The sequence below is a fragment of the Schistocerca nitens genome, chromosome 6, assembly GCF_023898315.1.
Source record: "Schistocerca nitens isolate TAMUIC-IGC-003100 chromosome 6, iqSchNite1.1, whole genome shotgun sequence".
In the NCBI taxonomy this organism is placed as follows: domain Eukaryota; kingdom Metazoa; phylum Arthropoda; class Insecta; order Orthoptera; family Acrididae; genus Schistocerca; species Schistocerca nitens.
The window spans coordinates 513,743,916-513,763,001 of NC_064619.1; the positions used below are offsets into that span (position 1 = coordinate 513,743,916).

General features: G+C 43.6%; 1 pseudogene; it reads left to right on the forward strand.

Annotated features, from left to right (window-relative positions):
* Positions 1–17,411: 17,411 nt before the first annotated feature.
* Positions 17,412–17,529, forward strand: LOC126263756 (5S ribosomal RNA; annotated as a pseudogene).
* The last annotated feature ends 1,557 nt before the right edge of the window (positions 17,530–19,086 follow it).

Here is a 19,086-nt window from a genome sequence, read left to right on the forward strand (position 1 = left end):
AAGAGCTACGCCACTAGGCACTGGATGGCCGGAAACGAGTGATTTGAAATAGTGAGTCACGCCATAGCCTGTGAAAGGCATCACAAATGCCTTGGGAACGTTATCCGCCATCACGTGTGGTGCCAACAGTCAGTTACGGAGGAGGCGGTATGTGGGCGTGTTTTGTGGTTAGGGAGTGATCCCATGTTGCGCCTAAGAAATCACTTAATGTGGAGTTATGTGAACACATTTTACAGACCTGTGTACTGCATACAGCAGAGGAACAGTTCGGAGGCGATGATTGTTTGCATTGACATGGACAATGCACCGTGCCCTAAAGCAGAAATTGCGAGAGAGTGGTTTGTGAACAGTAACTTTCGTGAAGTAGAGTAGCCTGTTCAGAGCCCTGACCTGAACCCAATAGAACTCGTTTGGAATGAGTAAGAACGTCGATTCCATTCCCGGTTTTACTACCTTCTCTGTTTTCGGCTCTTGAGGAAGAGCAGACTACCATTTCTCCACAGCCATTCAGACACCTCTCTAGCAGAGTTGCAAAAGTTATAAAGTTGGAGGATAGACACACATCATATTATGCCAGTGCCGGCCGTAGCGGCCGAGCGGTTCTAGGCGCTTCAGTCCGGAACCGCGCGACCGCTACGGTCGCAGGTTCGAATCCTGCCTCGGGCATGGATGTATGTGATGTCCTTAGGTTAGTTAGGTTGGGACTGATGACCTCAGATGTTAAGTCCCATATTGCTCAGAGCCATTTGAACCATTTTATGTCCATGTGTCCGGATACTTTTGATCAGATAGTGTATATTGTGGACATCTGATGCACCACAAAGACTAACCACATTGATCAGTAGGTAGGTGTGTTTAAACCTTGGAATAGTAATGAACAACGTGTACAAAAACTGACCTAGTTATAAGGCAGCTGGGCGCCGCCTCCGGCGCTGGGCAGTGTCCGCCTCCTCTGGCCGGGCTCTCAGGGGTCCTCCAGCATCGCCTGTGCCGCCCTGACCCACAGCTGGCTCGGACTGTTTGCCCGGGCCGGGCCGGTAATTGATTCCTTTGTGGCGGCTCGCTGCTCGCAAGACGTCCTCGGGGAAGGTCGGCTGGAGAGCCCGCCGCCCCGCGCCGCCCCGATGACCAAACACGGCCGCTCCTAATGGAGTTTTCACTTGAAAAATCCGCGCCGCCAGTGCGTCTGACAGCTCTCTCTAAATCCCCGGTTCGCCTCCCTCCTGTTTTTAATCCTCGCAAGGTAAGTAGCTTAGCCAAATAAGTTAGCCGATCCGACGAGCGCCGCTGTTCCCCTGAGCTCCTCTCGAAATAAGAGCGAAACACCAGGAGCGAACGATCGCAGATGCTCTTTTCTCGAGTTTAATTAGCCGATTGGCAGCATTTCACGAGCAGTAGTCGAATTTTCCCAGTAACTGTCTTGGAACAAAGTAAATCTTCCATACCATCTAACAAACTGGTTGACGTCTTTCTAACGCCATTACCCCCGAATGCCACCAACACTTTCATTATGAAAAGGACGAAAGTTGATGATATTTAATTTTTGTAGGTGTTTTATTAAACCATGAACCAATGACTTTTGGTAAAACTGTTTATTTCTGTCAACTTTTTATTATAGAATGATGAACCAATTTTCAGTGGATTGCGAGTGCTACATCCAACTCCTGCCCAGAAGGCAGCTAGCCAAGGTCCTAATGGAGGTGGTTTGCCGTTGCCTTATTCCGACCGTAGTGGGGATAAATGATAATGATGAAGACTACACAACACCCAGTCATCTCGGAGCAAGTGAAAATCCCTGACCCCGCCGGGAATCGAACCCGGGACTCCATGCTCGGTAAGCGAGAACGCTACCGCGAGACCACGAGCTGCGGACGGTAAGAGTAATGATCTTCTAAAATAATTTAGTTTCGTGACGGAAACACAAGTAAACAATTTTTTTTTTGGTCATCAGTCTACTGACTGGTTTGATGCGGCCCGCCACGAATTCCTTTCCTGTGCTAATCTCTTCATCTCAGAGTAGCACTTGCAACCTATGTCCTCAATTATTTGCTTGACGTATTCCAATCTCTGTCTTCCTCTACAGTTTTTGCCCTCTACAGCTCCCTCTAGTACCATGGAAGTAATTCCCTCATGTCTTAGCAGATGTCCTGTCATCCTTCATAAATTTACATTTTACCTCTCAGGGGGTAACGAACTCCTGGTAGGGAATCACTGATCTAATAGATCTCAGCCTATGTTTCATGTAGCAGAATCTTATCACCTTAAAATGCCGTAAGTATTTACAAAGAACGCTCCTGTAAATACATTGAAGGACAAAAATCGTAACACCAAAGAGTAATTAATGCAGAGTAATGAAATTTGGGAATACATTTCTCGAGGTAACTTATTTGCGTGATTAACCTTGCAAGATCGCAGGTTAATGTAAGAGCGAGCTAAGGTCTCGCAAATGTGAGCTGCTGGTACCGTAATAATGGGTGTAACCGCGAGAATGTTGAGTGCAAGCATGCGAATGTACATGCATTGCGTTGTACAGGTGCCAAATGTCTGTCAGTTTGAGGGGTGGAGTTCCATGCCTGTTGCACTTGGTCGCTCAATACAGCGATGGTCAATGCTCTTTGTGGACGACGCTGGAGTTGTCGTTCTCAATGATGTGCCGTATGTGCTAGATTGGAGACAGAGTGGTATCTGAGCAGGCCAAGGCAACATGTCGACACCCTGCAGAGCATCTTGGGTTAGAACAGCGGTATGTGGGCATGCATTATTATGTTGGAAAACATCCCCTGCAATGATGTTCATGAATGGCAGCACAACAGGTTGAAGTTAGATGTTGAAATTTGCAGTCAGAGTGTGTTCAAATGGCTCTGAGCACTATGGGACTCAACTGCTGAGGTCATAAGTCCCCTAGAACATAGAACTACTTAAACCTAACTAACCTAAGGACAACACACACATCCATGCCCGAGGCAGGATTCGAACCTGCGACCGTAGCGGTCGCGCGGTTCCAGACTGTAGCGCCAGAACCGCTCGGCCACCAGCGGCCGGCAGAGTGTGTGGGATAACCACGAGAGTCATACGAAATAGCACCCAATCCATAACTCTGGGTGTAGGTCCAGTGTGTCTAGCTCACAGACAGGTTGGTGGCAGGCCCTCAGTTGATCTCCTTCTAACCAACACGTGGCCATCACTGGCACCGAGGCAAAACCAATTGCATCAGAAAACACAATAGATCTCCATCCTGCCCTCCAATCAGCTCTCGCTTGACACCACTGAAGTCGCAAACGGTAGTGGTTTGGGGTCAGTGGAATGCACAATACAGGGTGCCTGGCTTGAAGCTGTCCTTCAAGTAACCGATATGTAACAGTTCTTTGTGCCACAGAGATGCCAACGGCTGTTCAAATTGAAGTCATGCGCGGAGAAACGGGTAACCCTCAAATGCCAAAACTTAAAGATTAGTGTTTCCACATGTTGCTTGGAATGGGAACTATGAAAATTGACATTGAACTCACCCCTAAATATCAAAATGTGATATTTATGGGTCCTCACTGGTCGCTGTACTGTGTACTAAGCACTTCGTAACGCCTGCACACATCCGCGCCTCCATCCGAGAAGAAGCAGTGGACTTCTTGCAAAATTCTGTGTCATTCTGCACCACTGCCAGCAACCAATCTAAGCAACCGTTAACACCGCAAAAGGAATGGGTTCGTTTGGAGTGCTATCGTGACTGGCAATCACGGACTGCTGATAAATGGCGTCACATTATGAATCACAGTTGTGCACGGCCATCATATGCGAGTATAGCGGCGACATGGGGTGAGGCTCCATTCTTTCAATGTTGGCGTCATGCTATGGGGAGCCAGTAGGTGTGACGGTGTGACGTCAGGTCACGGCTGGTAGTGACTGACGCCACAATGGTAAGTCACGGACATCATGGGTCCTCCTGTGTTACCTCTCATACGATGGTATTGTGATGTCATTTTTCAGTAGGACAATGCTCGTCCACACATGGCACGCGTTTCTATGACTACCTGCCAGATGTTTACTCCTATGGCCAGCAAGGTCTCCAGATCAGCCACCGATAGAACATTTATGGGACAAACTTGGTTAATTACTTGTTACAGATACAAATCCGCTATAAATTTTATGATGGAGCGTGGCAACGGAACAAAGGTAGACCACAATTATACTCTAAGACACAAAAAAGACCCTCCACGAAGGAACATCCGAAAGAGCCGAAAATCGGTAGATGTGACGTCCATGTACAAACAGACAAATGATTAGAATTTCAGAAAAAATGGCTAATATATTCACGATAAAGAGGTTCACAAATTAACATTTCAATTTCATATTGGCCCATCTCTTGGCCTTATGCAAGCAGTTATTCGGCTTAGCATTGAGGGATATTGTGCCAGCTTGTACTGAATTGGCGCCTTAAATTGTCAAAATCCCGAACTTGGAGAGCCCTGCTCACAATGTCCGAAACGTTCTCAGCTGATGAGACATCCAGCAATGTTGATGGCCAAGGTAGGGTTTGGCAAGCACGAAGAGAAGCAGCAGAAACTCTCGCCGTGTGCGGGCGGGCATTACCTTGCTGACATGTAAGCTCAGGTTTGCTGGCCATGAAGGCTGACAATATCGTCGACGTACCACTGTGATGAACGGGTGCTGCAGATGACAACCAAACGGGTCCTGTTATGAAATGAAATGGTACCGTAGACCATCACTCCTGGTTGTCGGGACGTACAGCAGGCGACAGACAGGTTGTTATCCCACCGCTGTCCAGTGCGTTTCCAGACAGGTCTTCGCCGGTCATCGGGGCTCATTTCGAAGAGCAAGGTAATGTACTCCGTTCGATGAGATTCTAGGCTGAATGTGCCGCACACCACTGCAAACGGGCTTGCTGATGTACACAAGTCAATGCTAATCAGCTAGTGAGCTAGTGAGATAGTGAGCTAGTGAGCTCAGCCCCCTTTTCTGTGAGTCACCTACTAATGGTCCTTGCGGTCACCAAAGCATCAGTTGCACGTCGTATCGACGATAATGATGGATCCAGGGATGTGAGTACCTCTCTGACAATTGCTCGGTCCTCAAGTTCTGTTTTCTCTCTAGGTCGACCGCTTCCTTCTCGACACTGTGTTCGGCCATGGTTCACTCAGTCATACCAACATCATCAATTAAGGACATTGCTCCTATTAAAATGTCGAGCGATTCGTAGATTACTCCAACCGGTTTCTCGGAGCTCAACTATACGACCTCTCTCAAACGGTGATATCTGCGTATATAGTCTACGCGCCTGCCTGCGTGGCATAGTTACTGTCCAACTGAGTACACGGAATGAAATTCGCAGAGAATTTATGTCCTGTTATCAACATGTCCTGTGTTTACTATCCTTACCAGCTGCACGGTGAACTGCTCTGCACCGTCAAATATTCATCCATCGGTCGTCAAAGTTTGCAGTTTTGCGCTTTCCGTCGATACCTGCAAGAATATAAATTTGTAACCAATTTGCATAACTCTTTGTGGTGCGTCCTGTTTTGTCTTTATATACAGGGTGGTCCATTGATCGTGACCGGGCCAAATATCTCACGAAATTAGCGTCAAACGAAAAACCTACAAAGAACGAAACTTATCTAGCTTGAAGGGGGAAACCAGATGGCGCTATGTTTGGCCTGCTAGATGGCGCTGCCATACTTCAAACGGATACCAACTTCGTTTTTTAAAATAGGAACCCCAATTTTTTATTACATATTCGTGTAGTACGTAAAGAAATATGAATGTTTTAGTTGGACCATTTTTTTCGCTTTGTGATAGATGTACGTTTGAACATTTTATTTCGGTTGTACCTTTGTGAACTTATCATTTCTGAGAACGCATGCTGTTACTGCGTGATTACTTGTAAATACCACATTAATGCAATAAATGCTCAAAATGATGTCCGTCAACCTCAATGCATTTGGCAATACGTGCAACGAAATTCCTCTCAACAGCGAGTAGTTTTGGTATATTGCCAAAGACTTTCGTAGCTGCATATTTCACCCATGTTTTTGCAAAGCTAAGTTCATTAAAGGGTAATGCACATCATTTTAAATTCTACTGTTGAACTTTTGAATATCTCCTTTATTTTCAAAATCTGGTGAATAGTTGATAACAAATTTAGTAAGCGATTAAATGTACTGTGAAGCTGTGTTTAATATTTCTAGCTGCTTGTGTTAGTGTTATGTCTTCTGAGAGGGTGAGGAAGTTATTGCCTAGTATGTTTAGCTACTTGTTATATTCTGCATATGGTGTGCAAGAAGAGGAACTGTCGGTAAGCATCTACATTGTAGGGTCTGTGTATTACTTGTCTTCCGCTAGGCCTAAGTCCTCTGTATAAGTCCTTCGAGAAGCAAATAATAAAATAGGCTTTTGTTAATGGGATTAACAACATCCCTGGATATCTGCCAGATCCCATGACTTCCTTGGGCCAATGACAATCCCAACAATCGCATTCGTCATGCTCTCACAAGCGCTTTTAGCGTGAGTGGATATCAAACCACCATGGGCTGTGGAATGGAATTAAAGACCAGGCAACTTTCTTATCTGTTGTATAATCCGCTGTTTATTGCGTTTCCTGAAACGATAATGGATGTAACAGGTATTTACAGTAAGAGAACATACATTGGCGAAAAAAGAATCGCAAGACCAAGAAGGAGTTTTGCGAATAAACGAAAGTTGGTAGGCGTGTTTCTACAACTGAAAGATGATGTCTATTCACATATGGGCCCAGTCGCTTACGATTGAACTGTTGACGCCACTATGACGCTGCAAATCAGGTTTACTTTAAATACACGCTGTAACGGTCGTGAGTGTTAGTTGTTGTAACGTCTTTTTTGATTTTCGGTAATTTAATTGATTTATTCTAGCTAAAGTATTATTTTTGCCATGAGTGAGAAGTGCCTGACTTGCCGTAGAATTGTTAGTTCCGGGGTTTGGTGTGATGGATGTAGTAGTTTTTTTCACTGGGGGGATTGCAGTGGCGTGGGTGTTGGGAAAGTGGATCAGGCTCATCAGTGGTTATGTAGGATTTGCAGCAGAGATAGGAAGATAGTGGAACAGGAGGGGAAAATTGCTGCCCTTCAGGCTGAGCTAGATCAGGCTAGGGAAGATGTGGATAGGTTAAGGAGGGAGAAGGGCAAAGAGAGGTGGAAAGTGGCAACAGGTAGCAGAAGGAACAGGCCTAGAACTAAGTCTGACAGTTTTGTGGTGAATGTCAAAAATAAGTTTGACCTGTTGCTTCAGTTAGAAACTGATGAGCCTCAAGCAGAGGTAGGTGTAGACAGGACACAACAAAATTTCAATAGGAAATTGAAAAAGAATGTAGGAAAGTTATCGAAAAGGAAGAAAGTTTTGTTGTTAGGCAGTTCTCATGCCAGAGGTGTAGGCCAACTTCTGCAGGAGGAATTAGGACCAGAATACCAGGTCACAAATTTTTTCAAACCAAGTGCTAGTCTGGATCAGGTGACAGAGGATTTAGGTTCACTCTGTAAAGGATTTACCAGGGAAGACACCGCGGTTATTGTGGGAGGGCCAGGGAACAGCATCGACAGAGATCCAGGGTACAGTATAGAGTGTGACCTGGTAAAGATTGCGTCGGCATCGAGACACACCAATGTTGAATTTGTATCTGTCCTGAGACGCCATGACCGGCCTCATTTGAACTCTTCTGTTGGGAGAGTTAATTTGGAGTTGGAACGGCTGCTTGGGTCGGGTGCGGGGGCTCATATTGGTGTGGTTCCTGTTGATTATCTCAGTAGGTGGGACTATACCAGGCACGGCCTACATCTCAACAGGAAAGGGAAGGGGAAACTGGCTGGGGTAATAGCAGGAAATTTAAGGGGGGGAGGCACTGCCATGAATGGTAAAATACCAGTGGTTACATGTATTGGAGCAGCACCTTTTTTAGGATAGGTAAGACAGAAAGATGTCAAGTTCTACGAGAGGTCAGGATTGAAACAAATCTTCAGTTTAGGAAATAAATTAAACAGCACAATTCTAGCACATTGGATCACCAATCACAGCTATCAATTATAAATTTTCACCAATCACCAGAAATTTTATCTCCACCAAGTTGTATCTCAGTCCTAGGTAATTGCATTGATGAATTAAAGTCACCCAACCCAGTTGACATAATCTGCCTCTCTGAACACCGTGTGACCACTGGTATAGGAACTAGGCCTAAGCACAATGAGAAACTCAGACAGGAGAGTACTGCAAATGTTAGAATAAGGAAAGGTTCTCATAAAAGTATAATTAAAAATAATGTAAGTATATTTCATCAAAATATTGGGAGTTTAAAGAATAAAGTAGATGAGCTTCTGGTTTGTTTAGAAGATTTAGAAGCTGAGAATGAAATAGATATACTATCCCTGTCTGAACATCACATTGTTACTGATATGGATAAGGTAAATGTAAGTGGATATAAGCTCTCTGCACATGTAATGAGAGAAAATATGGAGAAAGGAGGAGTTGCCATATATGCCAAAAGTTATCATTGTGCAAAAAGTATAGAAACAAAAAAGTTTTGTGTAGAGAAACATATAGAAGCATGTGCCTGTGAGCTTAAATTAAATAAAGGCACATTTATAATTGTAACTGTATATAGGTTCCCATCAGGAAATTTTCATCTATTTCTGAAAAATTTGGACTCCTTGTTGTGCTATCTGTCAGACAGGGGGAAGCAAATTATTATTTGTGGGGACTTCAATGTAGATTCTCTGAAAGAGGGTAATAGGAAAAATGACCTTGAAGTATTACTCGGTTCTTTCAATTTGACACCCGTTATTGATTTTCCTACTCGGGTGGTGAAGGATAGCAGCTCACTGATAGATAACTTCTTTATACACCAAGATAAGTTTAACCAGATAAATGCTCAGCCTGTTGAGAATGGTCTTTCTGATCATGGTGCACAGCTAGTTACAATATATGACATAGCTCCATTCAGCAATACTAAACAGTCCTCCAAAGTAGTACGTTCAGTCAACGATTTAACAATTGCAAATTTCAGGGAAAGCCTACAGCAGTTAGACTGGGATGAGGTGTACCGTGAACCTGATGCCAATTTAAAATATAATTTATTTCATGACATTTTTGTAAATGCATTTGAAAACTGCTTCCCCAAGAAAATAGTTAAATATACTCGTAAGAAGCCTTGTAACATGGCTTACTAAGGGTATAAAAATATCTTGTAACCGGAAAAGGGAAATGTATCTGACAGCAAGAAAGAGTAGTGACCCAGAAACTATCAAAAATTATAAAAACTACTGTGTTATATTAAGAAAAGTTATTAAAAAATCCAGGAGTATGTGTATCATGTCTGAAATCAGCAACTCTGATAATAAAATTAAAACAATTTGGAATATTACTAAAAGAGAAACAGGTCAACCAAGAGCAGAGGAAGACAGTATTACCATCAAATTGAATGAAAACTTTACGAACAAAAAGTCAGAAGTTGAAAATATGTTTAATAATCATTTTCTAAATGTTGTGGATATAGTAGGATCCAGGTGTTCATTAGAAGATGCTAGGCTGTTAATGGAAGAGGCCATACCTATGCAATTTGATACAATTGAAATTGTGGTGTCACCGCTAGACACCACACTTGCTAGGTGGTAACTTAAATCGGCCGCGGTCCTGTAGTACATGTCGGACCCGCGTGTCGCCACTGTGTAATCGCAAACCTAGCGCCACCACATGGCAGGTCACAAGACACGGACTAGACCTCGCCCCAGTTGTACGGACGACATTGCTTGCGACTAGACGTACCAAGTCTTCCTCTCATTTGCCGAGAGACAGATAGAATAGCCTTCAGCGTAGTCCATAGCTACGACCTAGCAAGGCGCCAATTGTATCAGTGCTAATAGCGTACTAATATTCAAGAGAGATGTATTCCAACAAGAGAATAAAAGTTAAGTAACATCTATGTACTTTTCTTCTAATTCATTAATAAGTCTCATGTTCCAGAACTTCAAGCCCGTCTGCGTTAGTTTAGCGTGCACCTAGCTACCTCATTGTGTCTATGCTGTATGAGCTAGACACAACAGAAATCTCACCCACTTCTCCCTCTGAAATTAGGAAAATAATAAACTTGCTTAAAAGCAAAAACTCACATGGAATTGATGGCATTTCCAGCAAAATACTAAAAGCTTGTTCTCAACAGATAAGTAAGATTCTCAGCCACCTGTGTAATAGCTCTCTGGAACAGGGCATTTTCCCTGATAGACTGAAATATGCTATTGTTATACCTTTGCATAAAAAGGGGGATAGATCTGATGTCAACAATTACCGTCCAATCACCCTTCTAACAGCTTTATCCAAAATTTTTGAGAAAGTAATGTATTCAAGAGTAACTTCACATATCTGTAAAAATGAAGTACTAACAAAATGTCAGTTTGGTTTCCAGAAAGGTTTTTCAACAGAAAATGCCATATATGCTTTCACCAGTCAAATTTTGAATGATCTGAATAACCGAACACCACCCATTGGGATTTTTTGTGATCTCTCAAAGGCTTTTGATTGTGTAAATCATGAAATTCTGCTAGAGAAGCTCAAGTATTGTGGCATGAGTGGGACAGTGCACAAATGGTTTAATTCGTACCTAACAGGAAGAGTGCAGAAAGTTGAAATAAGTAGTTCTCGTAACATGCAAAGATCAGCACATTCCTCAAACTGGGGAACTATCAAGAATGGGGTTCCACAAGGGTCAGTCTTGGGTCCTTTGTTGTTATTATTATATATTAATGACTTGCCATTCTATATTCATGAAGAAGCAAAGTTAGTTCTTTTTGCTGATGATACAAGTATAGTAATCACACCTGACAAACAAGAATTAACTGATGAAATTGTCAATACTGTCTTTCAGAAAATTACTAAGTGGTTCCTTCTAAATGGACTCTCACTGAATTTTGATAAGACACAGTACATACAGTTCCGTACAGTGAATGGTATGACGCCATTAATAAATATAAACCTTAATCAGAAGCATATAGCTAAGGTAGAATATTGCAAATTTTTAGGTGTGTCCATTGATGAGAGATTAAATTGGAAGAAACACATTGATGATCTGCTGAAACTTTTGAGTTCAGCTACTTATGCAATAAGGGTCATTGCAAATTTTGGTGATAAACATCTTAGTAAATTAGCTTTTACGCCTATTTTCACTCATTGCTTTCATATGGCATCATATTTTGGGGTAATTCATCACTGAGGAATAAAGTATTTATTGCACAAAAGCGTGTAATCAGAATAATAGCTGGAGTCCACCCAAGATCATCCTGCAGACATTTATTTAAGGATCTAGGGATATTCACAGTAGCTTCTCAGTATATATACTCTCTTATGAAATTTGTTATTAACAGCCAAACCCAATTCAAAAGTAATAGCAGTGTGCATAACTACAATACTAGGAGAAAGGATGATCTTCACTATTCAAGATTAAATCTAACTTTGGCACAGAAAGGGGTGAATTATACTGGCACTAAAGTCTTTGGTCACTTACCAAATAGTATCAAAAGTCTGACAGATAACCAACAAGTATTTAAGAAGAAATTAAAAGAATTTCTGAATGACAACTCCTTCTACTCCACAGAGGAATTTTTAGATATAAATTAAGAAAAAAAAATATTAAAAAAATAAAAAAAAATAAAAATAAAAAATAAAGAAAAACAAAAAAACACAATAAAATAAAGTTGTTATATTAACTTAAGTATGTTGTTAAATTAACCTAATTATGTCATGTATTGGAAAATTCGACTCGTTCCACATCATTACGAAATATCGTATTCATGATTCATGGAACTAGTATTAATGTAATCTAATCTAATCTATCTTTCAGACTGGAGATTGTGAGTTGATGTTAGTCAAGAATGCCATCAAGGCTGCAAAGACGCCAATATCAGTACCTCAGTGAGCTTGGACGTGGTCTGTAATAGGGCTACGAGAAGTTGGAAGTTCCTTCCGCGATACTGCAGGAAGACTTGGCAGATATGGAGGCACTGTACATGATTACTGGGAACGCTGGTCACGGAAATGTGCAGCAGGAAGAAGACAGGGCTCCTGGTATCCACGTGTTATTACTGAGAGGGAAGACCACAGTGTTCGGCGAATGTCTCTGGCACAACGTACTGCATCTGCATCAGCAATATGAGCAGCATTTGGCACCAGAATGACACAAAGAACTGTTACAAATAGGTTACTAAAGGACAGCTCTGAACCAGACTTCCTGTATCGTGCATTCCGCTGACCCCAGACCACTGCCATCTGCGACTTCAGTGGTGTCAAGCGAGAGCTCATTGGACGGCAGGGTGGAGGTGTGTCGTGTTTTCTGATAAAAGCTGGGTCTGCCTCGGTGTCAATGATTTTGGGGGGGGGGGTGTTTTCCAACAGGATAACGCCGCCCACAAATCGCTGTGCCGGCTGGAGTGGCCGAGCGGTTAAAGGCGCTACAGTCTGGAACCGCACGGCCGCTACGGTCGCAGGTTCGAATCCTGTCTCGGGCATGGATGTGTGTGATGTCCTTAGGTTAGTTAGGTTTAAGTAGTTCTAAGTTCTAGGGGACTGATGACCACAGCAGTTAAGTCCCATGGTGCTCAGAGCCATTTTAACCATTTTTGAACATATCGCTGTTGCAACTCAACATGCTCTACTGAGTATTTACATGTTACCTTGGCGCGCTTGGTCACCAGATCTGTCTCCAATTGAGCACGAATGGGACATCATCGGACGACAATTCCAGTGTCATCCCCAACCACATTAACCGTCCCTGTATTGATTGACCAAATGCAACAGGCATGGAACTCCATCCCACAAACTGACATCCGGCATCTGTAAAATACAACTGCCTGCACGTTTGCATGCTTGCATTCTATATTATGGCGGTTACACCGTTTATTAATGTATCAGTATTTCACATACGGCTTATCTCGCGCTTACATTAACCTGTGATCTTGCGAAGTTAATCACTTAAATACATTACCTAGATAAATGTGCACCCAACGTTTCATTACTCTACGTTAGTTATTTTTTCGTGTTGTGATTTTTTTCATTCAGCGTATATGTCGTCATGAAAAAGACGGAAACAGTGCACAGTACTTTCTTTAGACACGCAAGCGAAATATAACGAATTGCAGGGGTGGAGGAGAATAGCCATTAAGCTGGAAAGCAATTAGAGGCTTGAATGATCGGGTACAGCTTCTTTCTTAGGTGGAATAAATTTTACTTCTTGCAAGTGACGGATGAGAAATATCAGAAAGTGTCCGAATTTGCTCATCGCTCATCTAGTAGTTATTCTGACGAGTCGTTTGAAATACCTGCATTCATCTTCCGCAACTAATGGTCTTCCCTGCTGCATTGAGAACCGAGTGGCCGGTGGAGGGCTTTACAATGGACAATACTACCTGCTTGCAACACTAAGGGACAACGCTCTCTTTTCACTAAGGCACTAACTCTGTTGGCGTTGCTTGATCACCCAAGCAGTGACGGGGGAAACGGCTGTGCGAAGATCAGGACGAGGCACCGCTTACTTCGTCCGTACGCGCATTGAAAATGGTGGGATGACTGGAAGCGAACGGCGGAGTGCTAGTATGACATCCCCGCTGAATTAGACTTTTATTCATGTTAGTTACAGGGGCTGGTCGCCGCTGGATGGGAGGCCGTTGACCCCGAGATAACATAGTGAACTGCAGAGTTCGGCGAGGCGCGGTCGACAGAGGTGCCTCGGCGGTGGCGTGTATAGATAGTCACCCGTTGATGTCAGCAGGACGGCAGTAGCAGGCAGAGGCCGCGCGCCACAGCTGTTGAATGACAGGCCCGTTCAGGCTGTTGGCCCACCTCAGGCCGCGGAATACAAGTAAGGCCGCTACTCAGACTGTAAGCTCCCAACATGATTGACGTCGAGGGCGTGTGCTCGCCCTGCGCGCTGGGGAGTGGCAGGGTAGTCTACAAGAATCAGAGTGTGCCGACACGGTGTCCCACCCGAGAAGTGGACGCCCTCAGGAGGTAGTGGCCAAACGCTTAACTTCGCGATATGAAGGCACCAGGTAGTCTCCATAGAATTTTCTGCTCAGATGCATGCAGTTTCTGGAGCCCAAATCCAGAGTAGGCGCCTGGCTGCATCTTCTTGTAGTGCAAACAGTATTCGTCTCGAAGCTAGAGCCTGGCGCGGGGGCAGCTCGGTATCACGTACACAACTGGATACTGGCTGGGAACATCTGATCGCAGTGAGAGAGAAATCAATAAGACTTCAGCTCTGACCACAGATACAAAACGCATACCCTTCTGTAGAGTTATCTACTTTTTAATATTCACATTTCAGCGATCACGGTGTTACTTCGCATATATCATTGTTTTATACTGAGACACTATTGTTAGAATCAGATCATAGACTCTTTATCCAGATGTTCCAAGGTAACAGTTTGATGTTGTCAGTGTTTGTCAGACGTTTCAATGTACACCTTAATTTAATAAACTGAATCAATTGCAGTTTTTGATTTATTTCGTAGCTATCGAATTCCCTATCCATTATTTTGGAAGAGCTACGATTTTCTACGATTTTTTAATGTCAGGTTACGGGACTAATTATACACGAGGTGAGTGAGAAAAGTAATGAAGTTGATAACACTGCAAGCGATCTGGCAACGCTGTGTTATTCTACTTGTATAGAGCGGTGTGTTCATCCCCTCCAGATGCTCAGTCCGAGTTTCAGCTCTGTGCAGCTATCACGAGTTTTTTGAGAGCGCCATCAGTGTAGTTGTGTTTTTTTATGGGACAGCGGAATTTAGAGCAAAGTTACGCAATCAAATTTTGCGTTTAACTTCGGGAATCCGCGAGGGAAACACTGCTTATAAAGGACACAAGTTTTTCTCTGGCACAAATCATTTTTGGAAGGCCGAGAACACGTTGAAGATAACACCTCGCTCAGGGAGACTTTCAACTTCAAAAATGTACTGTGAAGCTGTGTCGAATGAGTGCGTGCTTTGTGAAGTCGGACCGACGTTTAACAATAAGAAACGTCGAAAACCTGTTAAACAATTTCCCGGTACTTCAAATTTTGACCTAAGATTTGCACATATGAAACATATGTGCCAAAATGGTGCTGAAAAAACTGACCGCTCAGGACAATCGAAGAGAGGATTGCCAATGACCACATGACAAAGTAAGGAGTAGCATACTAAGACATCTCCTCGACCAAGAAAAGCTCGAATGGGCAAACAAAGACCAAAACGATGCTGATTTGTTTTTTTGAGAGTAGGCGTATCGTGCATAAAGAATTTGTTCCTCCGGGACAAATTGTCAACCAAGTGTTTTACGGAGATGTCCTTGAAACGCTTAGGAAAATGGTGAATCGACTGAGACCCGATACTGCAGAAAATGAATGCTGCTTCACGAAATTTTTACCTCAAAAAGCATCCCTGTGTTTCCACAGCCCCACTGTTCACCTGATATGAGCCCTTGTGATTTTTTCCTTTTCCCGAAATTGAAAAAGTCTTAAAACGACGTTATTTTATGACCTTGGATAACATTCAAAAGAATATGATCGACGTATTAAAGACTCTACCAGTTGAAGTCTTTGAACACTGCTACCAAGGCTGGGAACAAAGACTTCGCGGGTGTATAATTGCCGAGGGGAACTGCCTTAAAGGGGACAATATTGTTGTTTGAAAAAAAAAAAATCTTATGGAAAAAGTATATGGCTAGATGACTATACAATGTAGTTTTACTCCGTAACTTCTTGTTCTGTTCACGTCACAAGTGTTAGTTCTTAACCAAGTCAGACATTCGATAGATGAGAGACGACAGCCCTGTTTAACCCTTCCCCCAGTTTTAATTACTTGGGTCATCTCATCTCCTGTTCGTATTTTCATCTCGGAGTAACATTGGCACCATACGTCCTCAATTTTGTTGTTGTAGGCATTCCAATCTGTCCCATATACTTTAGTTTTTATCCCCTATAGCTTCCTTGGTGTTTATTAGTTTCCTTTCTTTGTACTTAACTTTGATCTTCTTCAGGATATCAGAACGTTTACTCCAGCGGACTCTATTAGAGGCTTTTTACAAGTTAACAAAATCTGTACAAACTTCCCAACCTGGTTATAGGCATCTTTCCCCCGAATGGGAAGTCTTATATCTTTACTCTTTCTAAAGCTAAATTTTTTCATCCAGTGTTCTCTGGATTTTTGAGGTGGAAGCCTGTTTCTGGTGTTTCTTCTCACACTTTATTCTATTTTATTTGCATATGAGACTCTCTTGCTTCATTTACTTTCCGATCTAGTTTTTGCTGTCGACTTTCCAACTGTACCTGAGTGGCTAGGGGGTAGCGTGTGGCAACGTAGGTACTCCACTCCTCTGTGCCTAATCTAAGATTTCATTCTTGTAGAAGTTTTTTTTTCTCAATGAATGCATCTAGTCTTGATCAGTGTAACTCCTCCTCAATTGGAACGAAAACAGGACGAAATTTCGAACATTCTGGAAGAGCTCCTGGTCGCTTAGAGTGCATAGTTTCACGCATGGACAGCTGGACGACTCTTTGCAGGGATTATCCTTCTTGCTCAGCTTCTGTGGACAATTAGCGGCGGAACGGAAGGCTAGTGTCCTCGGAAGCAGAACAGGAAACCAGTGGCGGAATGGATTAGAACCTCGCTTTGTTAGTAAACTAAGAGTTGAGTCCTCAGCTGCCCACTTCCCAGTGTGCTACTGTGTGTGGTCTCCAGACACTTCTCCTCAAGCAAAATATAGAGTCACTTGTGTGTCTACAAATTTCCAAACTTTTTCCTTCCCGACAAACAAGTCCGGACGCGGGAACGGGACGGCCACGTCACCCGTCCCTATATATACGTATCTCATGGCGAATACATTTTCATTTTATGGTGGTAGCTCTGGGACGGACGTCCAGATTCCTGACTGGAAGAGCACTCATGCCCTTTCTGCGATTTGCTAGAAAGGATTGTGCCGGGTGCCTTTCCGTGGTTTGAAGGAAGGGTACCAAACTTCAGAGAGGCCTTTCGTGCTCTGATTCCTATGATTTTTCTGATTCGAACCTCTATTTTCTGATGCTACTCTGGACTCCGCGCTCATACTTGTTTTTCTTCACTTCGGCCCCTGCTAAGTCTTCGAATTCTATTTGAACTTAAGCGCATCCGCGACGAGTAATCAGGCGGGTGATGAGATCCGCGATTCGCAATCACATCACATCGGCTCAGCCCAGCAACAGTTAACAGCGGCCGCAGTTCTGCGCTCCCCGACTTGTCAGCAACCACCTGAATCGCAGTCACGGTAAGATCACATTTGCAGTACACACTCCAGACTTTGGAAATCGCGATATATTGAGGGAAGAGGAGTTCATTTCTGGTTTCTATTTTTTTAGCCTTCCGAGCTTGATCTACGCCAACGGCGTTGCCGCAGTGGTAACTCCTGTTCCCGTCAGACCACCGAAGTTAAGCGCTGTCGGGCTGGGCTAGCACTTGAATGGGTGACCATCCGGTCTGCCGAGAGCTGTTGGCAAGCGGTGTGCACTCAACCTTTGTCATGCAAACTCGGAAGCTACTAGATTGAGAAGTAGCGGTTCCGGTCTCGTAAACTGACATATGGCTGGTAGAGCGGTGTGCTGACCACATGCCCCTCCATATCAGCTTTCAGTGACGCCTGTGGGCTGAGGATGACACGGCGGCCGGTCGTACCGTTGGGCCTTCATGGCCTGTTCGGGCGGTGTTTAGTTTTTTAGCTTGATCTACGCTCTTCATGGAGCACCATCTAATCCCACAACTGCCAGCATCGTGCTGATGGCGACCCTAACAACCATTCATTTTCATATCATTGTTCTGTTATAATTATGTAAATTCATTCTCAAAATCTTTTATAGCCTCGAGGTTTGTATGTCCTGAGTATTTCTTACACACTGTTTGAATAAATATTATTATTCCAGATTAAATTCTGTCATTCAGCAACCAATAAAGTAATTTATTCAACTGAAATGCACATGTCCTCCAAACATAAGCAATAGACGATGCCCGTGACGAGTTCAGGAACATATCAAATAACGTTTTCCGATGTGCGCAGCAGTCGATTCTCGAGTAGCTATCAACTATCTGCATTCCATGCAGTTATGGCTTGTCATATGTTGGTGAGACCATCAGAACCGTGCAAGACGGTGTACAGAACATCAGCGTCTTACACGCTTGCAACAGGCAAATCTGTGATTTTATAAATTGCCTTAGTACTGATCATCCGGTAGATTATAACTACACAGAGACTCTAGCGTGCACTTTCAGCTAGTCGGACAATGTTGTTAAGGAAGCAGCTGAGATAAAATTAGCAAGCAATCTTATTAATAGAGATGAAGGTTTTTGCTTAAATTCTGCTTGTAATCCTGCTCTGCACCTGGTAGAAGAAGAGAAAGACAGAGTCGTCACTTAGTGCTCACCCGTTGTTTGTTAATTAATATTTCACTGTAAATAACGTCAGACGATGATTACCTTTGCTTTTGTGGCGGCGCTCGTTGCTTGTGATGTGTCTTGTATTTCTGCATACTTCGGTTCCCGTTATTTTCGTAAAAGTGCAGGCCCTCCACGACCACACTTGCTTAGTGAGATATGTGAAACATTCTAATGACACCTCTGTGAAGGGGTTAGTTTGATACCGTGGAATTCACAGAATGCGGGTTGGATGTTGTCTATCCGTCTGGATGCGATCATCCATCAATAAGGCTTCATCTAAGACCCAGTACACATAAGTATTTGTATATGGCTTCATCTAAGACCCAGTACACAGAAGTACACTCCTGGAAATGGAAAAAAGAACACATTGACACCGGTGTGTCAGACCCACCATACTTGCTCCGGACACTGCGAGAGGGCTGTACAAGCAATGATCACACGCACGGCACAGCGGACACACCAGGACCCGCAGCGTTGGCCGTCGAATGGCGCTAGCTGCGCAGCATTTGTGCACCGCCGCCGTCAGTGTCAGCCAGTTTGCCGTGGCATACGGAGCTCCATCGCAGTCTTTTAACACTGGTAGCATGCCGCGACAGCGTGGACGTGAACCGTATGTGCAGTTGAC